The sequence below is a fragment of the Hippoglossus hippoglossus genome, chromosome 11 (assembly GCF_009819705.1).
Source record: "Hippoglossus hippoglossus isolate fHipHip1 chromosome 11, fHipHip1.pri, whole genome shotgun sequence".
NCBI lineage: Eukaryota > Metazoa > Chordata > Actinopteri > Pleuronectiformes > Pleuronectidae > Hippoglossus > Hippoglossus hippoglossus.
In genome coordinates, this window is record NC_047161.1 from 20266062 (window position 1) to 20280494 (window position 14433).

General features: G+C 40.7%; 1 protein-coding gene across 1 annotated transcript in view; it reads left to right on the plus strand.

Annotated features, from left to right (window-relative positions):
* thsd7aa (thrombospondin, type I, domain containing 7Aa) overlaps positions 1-14433 on the plus strand; it is a 137985-nt gene that overhangs the window by 33818 nt on the left and 89734 nt on the right. The gene's annotated exons all lie outside the window — the stretch shown is intronic.

The following is a 14433-nucleotide window of genomic DNA, read 5'->3' on the forward strand; positions in this document are numbered from 1 at the left end:
AAGACCCTTCCACAGGAAATCTTAGTACACTGTAGGAAATCATCCACTTGTGTTATCGGACTATTGATATTTCAAACAGGTTTTTTGATGTCCCCATTTTAGTGTGTTTATTAATAAAATAGTCAGAGTCAATAAGTCAGAGTCACATCAGGCCATTTTGAAGGATTTTTCTCTCTGTAACTGGAGGATCTGTGCATATACAATATAATAACAGGAAGCCTTAATGAATGATTAATTGGTATGAAGTGTAGAATTAGACAATATATATATATATATATATATACAATATATTAGTGATAGATCTTTTGGATCATATTGGACAATTTAAAATAATAATAATTGAAGCACTTGCACAGCCAATCCAGCAGCCCATCTGCACTCCTGTACCCATCCCTGCTAATTCTCGATCTTCATTAGGCCACATGGACATTAATATTTCAATGTAGCCATACGCTGGTTTGAATATATTAATATACAACAGTCAGCATGGCTTATTTGAAGATGTGCATACGCTGTGCATGAGATGGAGAGCTGGATATTAGAGAGTAGGATCAATTAGGGGAATGTATTTGACTCTGTATAGAAGTCACCTATACATCCACGACCCCCACATGTATCTCACATCTCTTTGGTTGAAAGCAGACCGTGTTCTCATCTGGAGAATCCCATTCAAACAAATTCCCGATTGTGCTTCCATCTAATCATGCCCAGAGCCTGAAGAGTTCCAGACTGTAAGATTTAATTGGAATCCTGGTTGTCGGTGACAGCAGCGCAGATGGGATCCCTTGAAAGCTTTTGTGCGTGGTAAACGGTTCGCGTGGAGAACACAGGAAAATGGATTGCATTCTGTGTATTAATACATTTCTTGAAAGGGGGAGAAAATGGATTAAGCCTCAACTCTGTGGATTGTCAAAGAGAGCGTGTCAGCTGGTTTGTGCCAAGTGAGTGAAATACAGCGACTGAGGCCAGAAATCTTCCACACCCCCACCCTGTTCCTGTATGTGAGAAACGCTCCTGACTGCGAGTGATGAAGCTAAATATATCGCTGGCAGTGTGTTGCAGCTGAGATCTCAGTGAGTCTATGGTGGGCTAATCAACACCTCCTCCATCCATCCATCACCCCCACCCCCACCACCCCCACCACCCCCACCACCACCTCTCTACCCTCCCCTCCTCCCACCCTCACCTCCGTAAAGCCCTCCCTCAGGTGCCACTGTACCCCATCTGCTCTGTTTACTGCAATTAGGCTGAGCAGGAGGAGACGGTGCCGACGCAGGGGGTCACTGGCTTGTTTTTTTCCCTTTGACTTTCATGTATATGATGAGTAGTTCACATGGCTTCCCCGACCTTTCTTTTTTGTTTTGTTTGTTTTTGTTGTGGTAAAAAGACGTACTGGGGTAAGAATAATTTGTATTCTGCTTAGCTCTACAGTTGCATGGCAACCCTGGAACACATGGTTCATAGTATGGTTCATACAAATCATTATCCTGTTTTTCCTGAGCAGTTTCTGAAGACAGAAAATCAAATTTTTTTCATTTGAGATGTTTACCACCAAGGTTGTTATGAATTTATATTGGTATTAAAATAATAACCAAGTCTCAAATAATAAATAATTGAATGACTGGATGAATGCTTGGTGTGTGATGGGGGATGGTTCCTGTGCTCGAGTAGATCACATCGTAAATTCATCTTCTGTACTTTTCCACTGCATTGATTTCATTAGTACAGTATCAGTACAGTAAGAACACAATGAAGATGATGATCCTACTCTTCACCCCCATCCTCAGTTTGGAGCACAAGCACTGTTTTCATTCACTCTCTGAACACTTCTGCTCTTCAGCCTCGTCAGTTTGCACCATCAAATTACTGCAACATCCCGACATTACAAACAAGTCATCACAATATCAAGAAGAAAGCCTGTAAGTCGTAGCTATTCTGTTATGGATTTACTAATTACAGTAAAAACAATAAAACGATGGTCATAGATAAAACAGTCTTTCTAGAGAGGAGCAGAGCAGTGTTTACAATATATCTGCTGTAGAAACATACATTATTCTGAATTTGTAAAGACGTCAGAGTGTATCAGGAGACCAGGAAAATATGAAAGAGGGTATATTGGAAATACGGATCAGTCTCTAATATGAATCTGATTCAAATAAAGGCCAAGTTATCTTTTCAGTGAATCATTTGTGACATTACAGAAAATATGGAACATAAGCGTACAGGTTCTTACTTATTCATTTCACACCTCTACTCGTGGTTATTTTGTTTAAAAATTATAATAATTCACAACAGCTAAATTTTCTACCAGTATATCTGATCTTACAGTCCATTTTATTACCCTTGTTTATGATCACATTGGCACTCACAGCTCATGGTTAAGTTCATGGAAAGATCGCGATCTGGTTAAATATGGAAAATTTCTGCTATGACCCTATTGTTTTTATACACATTCAACTAAGACCATAATCTTTCCGGAACCTCAACCAGAGACATTTTGACGCTTAAACCACAAATGGGACTTTAACTGTGGTCTGTGGTGTTACAGTTATGTACATGATGAGACCACTTACCACCTCCTGCTTACTCTACGCTGTTATTCATTTATTCAACAGCCCCCCCCCCCCCCCCCCCAAGAAAAATCATTACTCTGAACAAAATCCAATCAGTGACAACACTATCACCACAATGTCACTGGGAGCAGTGTAATCGCCTAGTCGGGTATAACTATAACTTGTAGCAGACAGGGTTGTGCTGGAATAATCTTAACCCTCCATTTCTTTCAAATTTCTCCATAAAAACAAGAAAAGAAAACAGAGGATTGAAGATATATACAAACAAAGTTTAACCACTGCAGGAGATAAATCTCTTTTGGTTTGGTTATACATTTTTCAGCTGGATTCAGATTGGATTTCTCTGAGCTGCTCGTCACCACATGCGACATGAAACGCTCTTTTGATGGAGGATTGTTTATGTTGTGGAAGAGTCCATGTGACTGAGGCTGCTCTCCGTGTTGCTCTGGAGCCTTTCATGCTACATATTAATATCTCAAATATCAAAAATAGTATTTAACGCAGCTTTAAAAATATGCTGTTATTTCTCATCTTGCAAAGAGTATCTCTGCCCTGCCTGCTCAGCGGCTTTAGCAGTCTGCTGTTGTTTACAGTTTATAGGAGGCATTTAATGCGCTGTTGATTTTTGCTGCACGTGTATTCGCTGTTAGCGAGTGTGTGGAAACCCATCCCCCACATGTCAGCATGTAGCTTCTAATGAAGAACATGCCCCACAGGCTGGATGGCAGACGTAGACAGGAGATGACAGCTTGGCTGATAGACTTGGGACAACTGCATTCTCAATAGTATATAATAGTATATATGTACATTACAATTGACAGGTGTGTATATGTAGGGAAAAAGAAATAATCATCAGAATTAGTGAAAGAATGAATAATACAGTACATTCATTTGTTTCACTACAATTTTTAAAGGTATATTACTTGTTATTTGAATCATCAGCTCTTCAAGAAATACATTCAATTGTGACCAAAGCTGCTCTGACAATCATGATGGCTTGTATTCTTCTCGAGAAAAGCTGTTGCATTTTAAGGAGAAAATGTACTTAGTGATGATTAACTATGTATTTTTCCATTTATTACTTTTTATGTCAATTAAGTCAATCAATTAATACTTCTCTACAGTATAACGACAAAAAACGGACTGTTTTTTTTATCTGGTTCATGAAGACAGATGTTTTATTGACAAGTGCAGTGCCTGTTGTAAAGCTGCCTGTTTGGGATGGGCTGTTTACTTGGCCTATGGTAAAGCTGGTTGCAGTTTTTGAAACTGTAAAAGTCACCTGTAAATAATTGAACTGCACCAAGTGAAGACCAACTGCTGGACTCCACAGAACCCTGACCCCCCAAAATGAAAATCAGTTGTTGTTGCCGTTGTCGTGAACCAGCTGTTCTCATGAACAACACGTTGTTATACAAAGTGTCTTAGTGTTGAATGTTTAATGTGTCCAAATCGCAACACATTCAACACTGCCATGATAGCCATGGCTGTCTCAACCTCTTTCTCACAATGTTTGAGGCCTTTTAAAAAATCCATAAAGATCTTACTGTCCTTTGCAGACCAGCAGGATTAAACTCAGTCATGTATAAAACTGAAGAAAAGCTAATTGAGCATTGCATTATTGGTGTTTTTACGGCATGCATGGGAATATTGCATTGTTAAATCAATGGTTTTTACTTTATGGGGGAAAAAAAGTGTATGCTGTGTGCTTTCGACACAAAACATGGAATTCCTCCTTCATTTCCACACAGTGATTAAATTCTTTCCCTGACTGTTTGAACTGATGACTCATCAAGTGTCATTTTGAATTTCATTATTGTTTACCACCTTCTAGGAACAACACGGGCTGATCCCTGCTATGAATAATTCATCGGTTACAGTATACTGCCAGACATTGACTAGAACAGGAGACAGTTTTAGACCCTGCTGGCAGCGGCCCCGAAGAGGAGGCTTCATTTCTGTCATATATATATACTTCAAGGTGCCTTCAAGTCTTCAACACAGACACTGGATACAATCAGTGGCTTTGAATTCCAACATAAACCCTACTACTCACTCCAATCAAGTTTGCATTGAAATAACGGAAAAATTAGCTGCAAGAAATGACCTCTTTGAACAACTGGGGAATCTGTGCTGGTGGTACATCAGCTCCCAAATCCATGGCACTGTAACTCTCACTGGGAGACTGACTGATTTGCATGGCCAGTGCATTCGTGTGTGCTCACTGACACAGTGGCCCTATTCCACTGAGCTCTTGCTGTGAGGGAAGCCTGCGTCTTTGCCCACTGTGCTAATTTTATTCCTGTCAAAGTGGAAAAGCCTCAGAAACACCGTTTGACACGAGTGACACTGACTCGACACTTAAAGCCTGGATAGTATTGCTGCTCGTGGTGCTAATGCTTCACTGCTGCTGTCACTGCTGTGCTGCTACTGCAGTTACTGAATCACATCCACCTGCTTGCCTTAAAAAAAAATGCAACATAACCAGTTTGGGTGAAAGTAAGTAAGGATAAGTTAGTACACTGTCCTTAGCTTCTTGGAGGTTTTTACTTAAATTATATCAATACTTTCCCAAGTCTCACCATGTCTTCATAGAATTCTTCATCTCCCATTAGGCAGCCACTGAACTAAACAGGATCTTGTAGAGAGAGCATAGGTGATTGTGCATAGCAGGCAGCATAGGGAATCATTAACAGGCAATACTTGATTTAATTTGCCAGAATATGTTTTCCATGTCATCTTTGCATGTGTAATACTTTCAATTCGGCTATTCTGCAAAATGACTTAAACCATCTGTCAAATATTTTGTTGTGTATTCACAGTGTGTGAGTGAGGGAGTGTGGCATGAAATCAAAATGGCAGGCAGTGGTGTTTTACACATCTTGACTGGAAATGATGTGTCTCAACACTGTAAAGCAAACTGTTATGGAAATAGACAGGATGGCAATGGAGGCTTTGAGCAACTGCCTGCTCCTCCTTGCTGATTTCATGGTCTCATCTCCAATCATGAATGCTACTGAAGTTTCCTAAAATTCCTCTATTGCCATCGACTGTTTTCATGGCTTTGGTTGTCAGAATCGCGTAAAATGGAAGTGTGGCAACTTGGACCTGCTGTTTTTGGTTGGGGTAAATCCAGGAAGCCGTGTTATCAGACTTTCTTGATGGATTTGGGGACTTTTTTCTTTGGACAGACACTCTCAAAAGAGCGTCACCGGCAACCAAAAAAGAGTTTGACTCAACTGACAATATTTTACTAGAGAGAGACAGTAATACTGACTGGACATTTAAAAACAAAAGGGGGGAGACTTATACAGCCTTTAACACCCCATACAAAGGACCACCCCATGCTGTTAAAGCTCCTGGTATGGTCCATTTATTGGGTCTCTGTATTTAACCAGGCTCCACCCTCCGCTACTTCTATTGGCCAAACCAGAAGGGACTGATAGTGCAGACACACTAACACAAAAACGAGGACATTAATACAACTGAAAATGACAGAATAGTGTAAAGCAAATGTGCAAGACTCCTTTAGAACACAGTTGAATTTGAATGTTGTTGAATATAATACACTTTCCATAGTGTGGCAATGGATATTGTCATCAAAGTCAGGCACTACCTTTTCCTGCTGTCCTGCTTCTTTATTGTTGGTTTTTGTGACGACTACTTTAAGTTGTAAATGTAAATAATTTCAGTGGCAGATGTTTAAATTAAAGCACAACAGAGACTGAATTGGGCAAGTGGATTTTATTGTTGACTGAGTTTTAGTCTAAAATAATATATAATTGCGTAAATATATTATTTTTTGAAGCATACTTTAATTCAAAGTGAACAAACAAAGAAATGTTATCATGGCCTTCTGAATGAAGGCAAAAAAAATATCAGCATAATTATGTACTGTACTACACCATTCTGCTTAACACGCACACACAGAGGACAATATTCGAGGACTAATTGACTCCGCAGCAGGCTGTGACCAGGTTCATATATTACTTCAGTGTGCAATTCACAAGTGAAAAGATTTTTTTTTTTTTTCAATCAAATTATGTAAAGCGAAGACAGCCTGAGGGAACATTTCATTTGAGTGGAAAAAAAGCAGCAAAAAAAAGATTTGCATCCTCGCTTGTTAGGCGATAACTGAGAGCTTGTCAAACATAAACAATGAAATATTCATCCTTTGGTCCCCCTCAGCGTTCACCTTCTCGCACTCTGTCAAGTCACTACAGTTCAAACAGGATTAACAGCGCCCTCATAAGAAATATGAAGGAACCTCCTCGTTTTACGTTCACTGATGAATCCTGGGCTAGGCTGTGTCGACACAACAAAAGTTACGTATTAGCCCCTTATCTGAAATAATATCCATTCATACTGATATGCCTGAAAATGCATAACATCCCCATTCACACTGGTGCGTGCTATAATATGCACAAAAGCTGCTAGCTAAGACAACACGTTTTTTTTATTTGTTATCCATGTTGCATTCATCACTGGCAGATGAGGCTGATGCTGTTTGCTTTTTTCTGGAAAAGGTTCATGTGATTGGACGAATCAGGCCAGGATACGGTGTCTGCACCATCGCTTCCAAGAGGCTCCGTATCTGCCTGTCTAGACCATAGACTGTAAATAAACATGGATGACACATCTCCACTTCCTTGTACTGAAGTGAAGCCAAAATATCTTGGATACAGGCGCTACCATCTTTGGCTGGTGACGTCTTTTGGAGCTAGAGTCTGTGAAGTGGCGATCAGGGGATGGAGCTGCGATCTTGAGGTCCCGCTAATAATGAAAATCATGACGATTTTGCATTTTTTGTATCAAATAACAAATTGAAACCAAACATGTGCACTTGAACATATATGGGCGTGAGAAGAATTACCTGAAATGTCAGAATCCATCTCTCAGAAATGTTTTTTTCACTTGTACTTTTCAATTGGTCCACGTCCCATCCACTTACACGGAAGGGGCAGGGTTTAGGACTTATGCTGCAGCCAGCCAGCCAGCCAGCAGGGGGCAATCAAGATGATTTGGCAAAAATTTGTGGAGCTGTCATCTTATCAATCTTTAGAAACAGTATATGGACCACACTGAAATGCAACCCCTGAGTTTTTAAACTAAAGTGGGCCAGTAGTATTTACAAAAATCAGTTGTAGGAGCCCGAGCAACTCTCGAGTTTTGTGGACGCAAAGTGTCAACACAGTAATGTGGTGCTTCTGAGAAAAAAAAAAAAAACTTAATGAAGCGTCAGACTTGGAAAGTCGTTGTGATTTAAATTGTCTTGAACATGTAGAAATAGCTGCTTTATGAGTCACATCTGAGCCCCTGGGTGCTGTGCGGGGCGGCTGTTTGGTGCCGGGCTCAGCAGCCCTCACCTCGACCTCGCAGGCAGACGGGACTGCGCTGATAAATATTCAAAGGTTTTTAGGAGGGATTTCATGTTGATTCGGGAGCAACTAAGTCCCAGCATGCTCATTTTTGTGACCTTGTCGTTCATTCGCTGATCATTAGTATTCACAGCACAGAGGACGATCAGTTCTGTCTCATCGTTGTCAATTTGTTCTTTTGTACTGTTTTTAACTAGACCTGACGGATATCCTATTTCTTGATTCAAAATACATCAGGCGTACGCGCTATTTCTTTTTACTGGCAATGTGTCCTGCAAGTGTTTATTAAGATTTGAAATTGTTTTCAATCGTGACCTTGGTCTTAATTTCTCCAGTTTCCATCTCTTCCCATAATCTTTGTTCTTGCGATGACTCCACTGGGACAACCGGAGCCAAATGTAACAAGGAAAAGGATTAGGGTTTTCAGATTTCCTTCCGAGGATTGCCGTTACAGGCAACATTCCAGAGATTTTCTCAATCCCAAGGAAACAGCTGATCGTGCTATTATCTTTAAGTGAGCTTTAATGAGATCTGTGCTCATGACCTCTCGGAGACCTCTGGATTGAGAGACCCATGAGGGATTCCCACAAGGCTCTGACTTCATGTCTTCTACCATTTGGGCCGGTTAATTGTCAGTGATGGGAAAGAAAAGAGGAATGATGGAGAGAATGGCACATTTTCAGAACATATACTTCTTGTAATTTTCCACCTATTTGGTTAAGGTGAGAGAAAGACTGCACCATGGTGAAAAGTAATGAAGCTCTTGATAGGAGACAGAATGGGAACTGCAGGCCGACAGGTTTTGTTCTTTCAGCCATCCACCTCAACTCCCTCTTTATAAGATTTATTAGATGCTATGACATAGCGAAGCATGTCTCTTTCTCTGCTTCCTCAAAGTCTCCATTTTATAGTTTCATTCTTACCCACATCTGATGAGGTGACACTTGTGTCTTTCTCTGCTGCTGCTGGTCCCACTGTCCAAACTTCCCTTTCTGCACGATATTTAAATGTTGCCATTACCAGTCAGTCCTCTGTTTGCTAGAATCAAGTCTAAAATCCATTTTAATTAAACAATGGTGAAGGCGGCTCATTGCCATCAACAGATTAGAGTGAACATCTGATTCAAACTGATGTATTAAAACGTCTTGCAGCTCTGATTGTCTCTGGCTTCTGTATCCGGTCCGATTCCCACATTTCATCTCGTTTCGCTGGAACAGGGTCTCAGCTATCCCCAGGGTCAACAATTTATTATTCTTGCCCGATGGCTGGCGCTGATACTGTAAATGTGCCACTGTGTTATTATCTTGTGTCCTGACAGGGAGCAGTAGTCATTTCCTGGGTAATGTACCCTGTGAGGAAGGAGGTAAAACCGTTGAATTAGACTCAAGAGGAGCCAGATTCTGATAACAGGTCATTTGGAAAACCATGAGATTTATTTAGATTTCCTTTTGTTTTACCTCCTGATGAAGTAAAGAAAAAAAACAACATATTGATCAATAAACGTTAGAGTGGACAGCGCTAGGCAAGCTGTTACCTCTGATTCCAGTATTTAAGTCCATTTTTCATTTTTACATTTTAGTTTATCGTTTTTCCGTGCTGCCTCTCAATACCCTCCATCCACCATTCTTACTTTCCTTTTGTCTCATCTCACTTCACTCCCACTGACATTTGAGCAAGCTCCCCACTGCTTCAACCCCCCCATTGACAGCATCCCTGCCCCCCTTTGTTCCCCACCATCCCGAAGAAGATCTCTTCTCACACGTCTTTTCTCTCCCCTGCACTCGTCTCTCCTCCAGCTTTAAATTCCCTCTTAAACATTTCACTTACCAGATTTAATAATCAACAGATTTCATAATATTCCCATTTATGTGATGAGTGCAGGCCTTTTATTAAGCTTTTATTGAGTTCAGACTGACCTCCATTCACTGAACCCTGATATTCCTATTTTAATAACCAGGCTCCCAATAGGCACTTATGGTGATAATCATATGAGCGTGGGTAAAGCAATTATAAAAGAAAATATACTCCCACAATCTAACAAATGTTCACCATTTTCTGTATGTGCTTTCAGCAATGTTTAAAAATATTTGTTTTTATGGAAGCCCTGAGGAATTTGCAATATCTCTTTTCTAAGGTTTTCTTTTATTATAATTTTCTTAATGGATTTATTTTCTTGGTATTTCTTAAAATGTATACTTTTGCTAGCATCATTTTTCTTAAGCCAGTAAAAGCCACAAGGTTTTGTTGTTTTGTTGTTGTAATAATAATTTTAGCCACAAGAGACAGAATTTCACCACTCCCCCAAGTCTAAATAGGACTAAAAGTAAATTAAAGTTTTTTTCTTCATGGTGATTATTTAAAACGCAAATCATTTAAATGCAGTACATTGTATGTTGGCAGTTTAACATTACTGTAATAGTTTTTTAAATTAGGGAATGATTTCTGCAAGGAAGTTGGTAACTCTAAATATCCAAAACCTAACCCAAACACTACCAATTTCACAGTTAGTTGCTAAATAGATGTTGACATAAACACCACAACTACTCCGAAGCCTATGACTTGTTCCTTTGAGTTTGATCCCATCAAGTTTGACCTGCTTCATGACCTCCCGCGACTTTTTACATTTAGTTTGAATGACGATGTCAGAATGATGGATGGGAAAAGGCAGGTAGAGCAAGGTATGAACTGAATGTTGGCATTTCCAGTGTTGCCAAGTGGGATCTCACAATCAGATCAGGGCAGCCCTGAGTCCCGCCCCAGCAGACCCAGGGCCACCAAGCACCTCCCACGAACACACACCCCATGGCTCAAACTCTCTTCTTTTGTCCATCATCTATCTCTCACCAGCCCCCATCCTTTTGCCCCCATCCTCAGGGAGAGTATTTCCCCATGGTTCCCAGCCAAATCCAATCATGTTAGCCTCTCCACTCCCTGGTCCTGGCTGACTAATACCTTTTCATCTAAAGGGCAGATTCCGCGAAAGAGCCGTCTCCTCTCTGATGCCATTCGTCCCCTCCCTGTCCACGTAGTGACTAAGTGTCTCCTCCTCCTCTTCCTCCTCTCCCTCCCCCAGGGCTGCTGTTTCTCATTGAAAAAAAGCCTTTTCAGATCAACCTCAGTGCAGCCAAGCCCTCAGGTGTGTCGATAAGGTCGGCAGCCACTCAAAGCATGATGGTTCTTCATATTTCTCTTCTGCGCAGAGGTCATCTATCAGCAAATGCTACGAGAGCCTTCCCTTTTTTCTGTACAAATGTAATTCAAAAACCTAAGGATATTTTCATCATGGCTATTATTATCATTACTTCAGAGTCCTAAAGCATGCAACCAACTTCACATTCCTTCTTCCTGCCACCCCCTCGTTTAACTGTGGTTAAAATTGGCTAATTTAATTTCAGAAGAAAAACATTGATGATTTTATGAGGTCGATCAATTATTTTTATTCACAGCGCTTGTTGTCAAATTGTGATGATGAGTCTCTCACCACCACAGTTGAAGCTGAAGTAAAGAACTAAGGGGAAATTTCTTCTGAGGCATACATCTAGCATATGTTGGGGCAGACACCCAACACAGCCAAGTCATTGTTTGGGGGTCAAGGTGTTCAGTAGAGCTCAGACTGTCACAGCAGGCGTGTTCAGTTGGTGTGTTCACCTGCAGAGGTTGGGTTAAAGTGACAGTAGGAGCCTATGTAATGTGGTGTTATAGGGCTGGAGGAGGACGCTGCTGCAGCAGGCAGTGACAGCATGCAGGTATCAGCAGGAGATGTCATTTATTATGGCTGTGATGAACACACGTATGAATATAGCATCTCTGTGGTCAGCTGGTGGCCATGCTGCTGTCCACACAGACACTAATTGTAAAAGCAGCAATGGCACCAGTTGTAGCAAATCTCCTCACTTACTCTGATTAACGTGTAACAGAGTAAATAGCATTAGCCTAGTTAGCAAAGCTCCTGGAAAAAAAATCTAAGGATCCCCTCACCTCTCTGACCCATGTGTCACATGACCCAAGTGGCCACATGAGAGTTCTCTAGGTTTAACTAATAAGACCATGGCTGTGTTCACAGTCTATTCACTTCATAGTGCACTATATTTTACCTCTCTCTCCAATTTAAAGATCTAAGTGCATGGAGCAAGTGCATTTAGAACATGTCCAAATCCATCCATTAGTTAGTAGTGTCACCTCCCATTCCCTTTAAAAGCCATGTAAGCCTGCATATTTTGCTATTAGAAGGGTTTGTTTTCCAGGTAGTAATAGAAAAACTCACAGGACACATGGGCAGATCATCTGTGTGTAAGGAGCAGAGAGTGCATCTACCTATCTAGGCTCATATTACTATCTTGATAATGTGCTCTAAAAATAACAGTGAAATACTGCACCACCGTCTTCGGACCGCAATTTTTCTTCTTCAAGACCAGCACATCCATGTGAGCGCAGATTGGAACATGTGCCTTTGCTTTTTATGCTGGACACTGATGGAAAAATGACTGTTTGTCGTCAGAAATTAGCAGCGACACTTGCTTTGCCCTGGGAGTAAGATAGAGCCTATGGTGTGTCACCTTATCCTGGTTTGAGTTCCCTTAAAAACATACTGCTCATAATATACAATACTTTCTGCTGCAGTGCAATGTGACAGTTCCAAAAATTACTCCCAATTCCTATTTGAAATGGACCTGACTGAACAGCTGAATGATATGACACTCTAAAAACAAGAAATCTTAGAGTTAATGCTAACATATGCATTTTATTTAATATTCAAACTGTGCATGTGATATCTCCTCCAGGTTATGAGGTCTCAAGTTCGACTGTGCAATGTGGAGAATGACCTGCTGGTATTGCCAGAGGCCTTTGGATCAAGCTTTGCTGAGCATGAATGTGCTCAGTAAAATTCCTGGCAGTCCACTTGAAAAAAAAGAAAAAAAGCAAAGGGATTGGAACAGTCAGAGGAATATGCAAAAGCCTCAACGATTCCATGGAGATCTTTACTGTAGCTGCTGTATCTTACTCTGAAATATCTGAGCGATCAACACTGTCGTGCTTGCACAATTAGCAGTTACTGTGTATGGAGAGTCATTGTTTTACAGTGGCCACGTTCCTGTTCGCGCTGCTTCATACTGTACTCCTCCCTCCTCCGCGAGGAAACAGAACATTTCAGAGCCCTGCAAAAAATATTGACTGGAAGCAGAACAGGTGCAAGAATATCTCCTGTGGATCAATACTGGCTGAAACATTTAGAGAGCAGTGAAGGAATTTGGTGCCTGTTTCCAGCTTGTTTGTGTTTCATGAATGGCAATGTAGCAGCAGCAGCAGCTTTCCCCCCCGCAGACCACAGCAGCTCTATAAAAATCCAGTTTGGGAAACATACCAGGCTTTAACATTGCCTTCATGTAGTGCGAGAATATTTGAGTGCTTGCTGCATGAATATCAAGCGGTAATCGTAACAGTGGTGCGTGTGTGTGTTTCCTCGTGTGGCTGGAAGGGCTGTGAGTGGGTGGCAGCGTGTAATTAATCCTTTTGAAAACACTTGAGATAAATGTGCTCTTATCTCTCCCCAGTCACTCCGGCATATTTCGACAGATAACTAGCATCTGTTTTCTGCTTGAGTAGAGCAGTGAGATGAAATAGATATCTGTATACAGTATGTGCGTGTGACCCGCCTCTGATGTGCTTTGTCTTTTTTTTATTTTTGTTGTTGTTGACTACACAGGCAGCATACTGATGAGTCACATCACACACACACAGTCGGTCAGCCACATTTCAGTTGATGTCAATATAATGTGACTTATTTAAAAAAAAAAAAAAAAAAAGGGTTATTAGGTTGGAAGGCAAAATCGGAAGTTGCACATGCAGCAGGAAAGCAGCGTTCCAGGCAACTAACATTTAATATCACCTCAGGTGTTTTAGTGTCCTTAAACTGCATTTGAATTGTGTTCATTCCAAAGCACTATCTCTCCCTTAATCTAACCAAGTGGTGTTTGTGCCTTAACCCAAACCACATGTGAAGTATAGACGTTAAAGGGTAAAGTTGTGTTATTTGTGCGGTGATTAATAAGAATGATGTGGATGTGGCTGGCTCATATGTTATTTGTCTTAAAGGGCAGAGTCACCCAGATCTCGCCAGAACCCTCATTCAATTTTAATGTGGAGCTGGTTGAAGGGCGAAATCCAGTTGTTGTTTTTCTCTTGCTTTCCATTACAGTTTGGTTGAAGTATATCATGGCGCTTCCCTTTATTTTGGAATAGGTATGTGTGGCTGAGGTGTGTGATCTAATGAGTGCTATTGTTAGTCTATTTTTATTTATTTAATATTTTATGAAAATGCCACATTCTTTCTGCTAATCTCTTCAGCATTATTCACATTTTTCTGGACTGAAATGTTAAAACTATTTAACTATGAGCAAAAACAAATAAATATCTTAAGTATTTCCTCCATCAGACTTTCTGAAAAGAAGATGTGTAGTTCATAGTTCTCGTCTGGCCTCTGG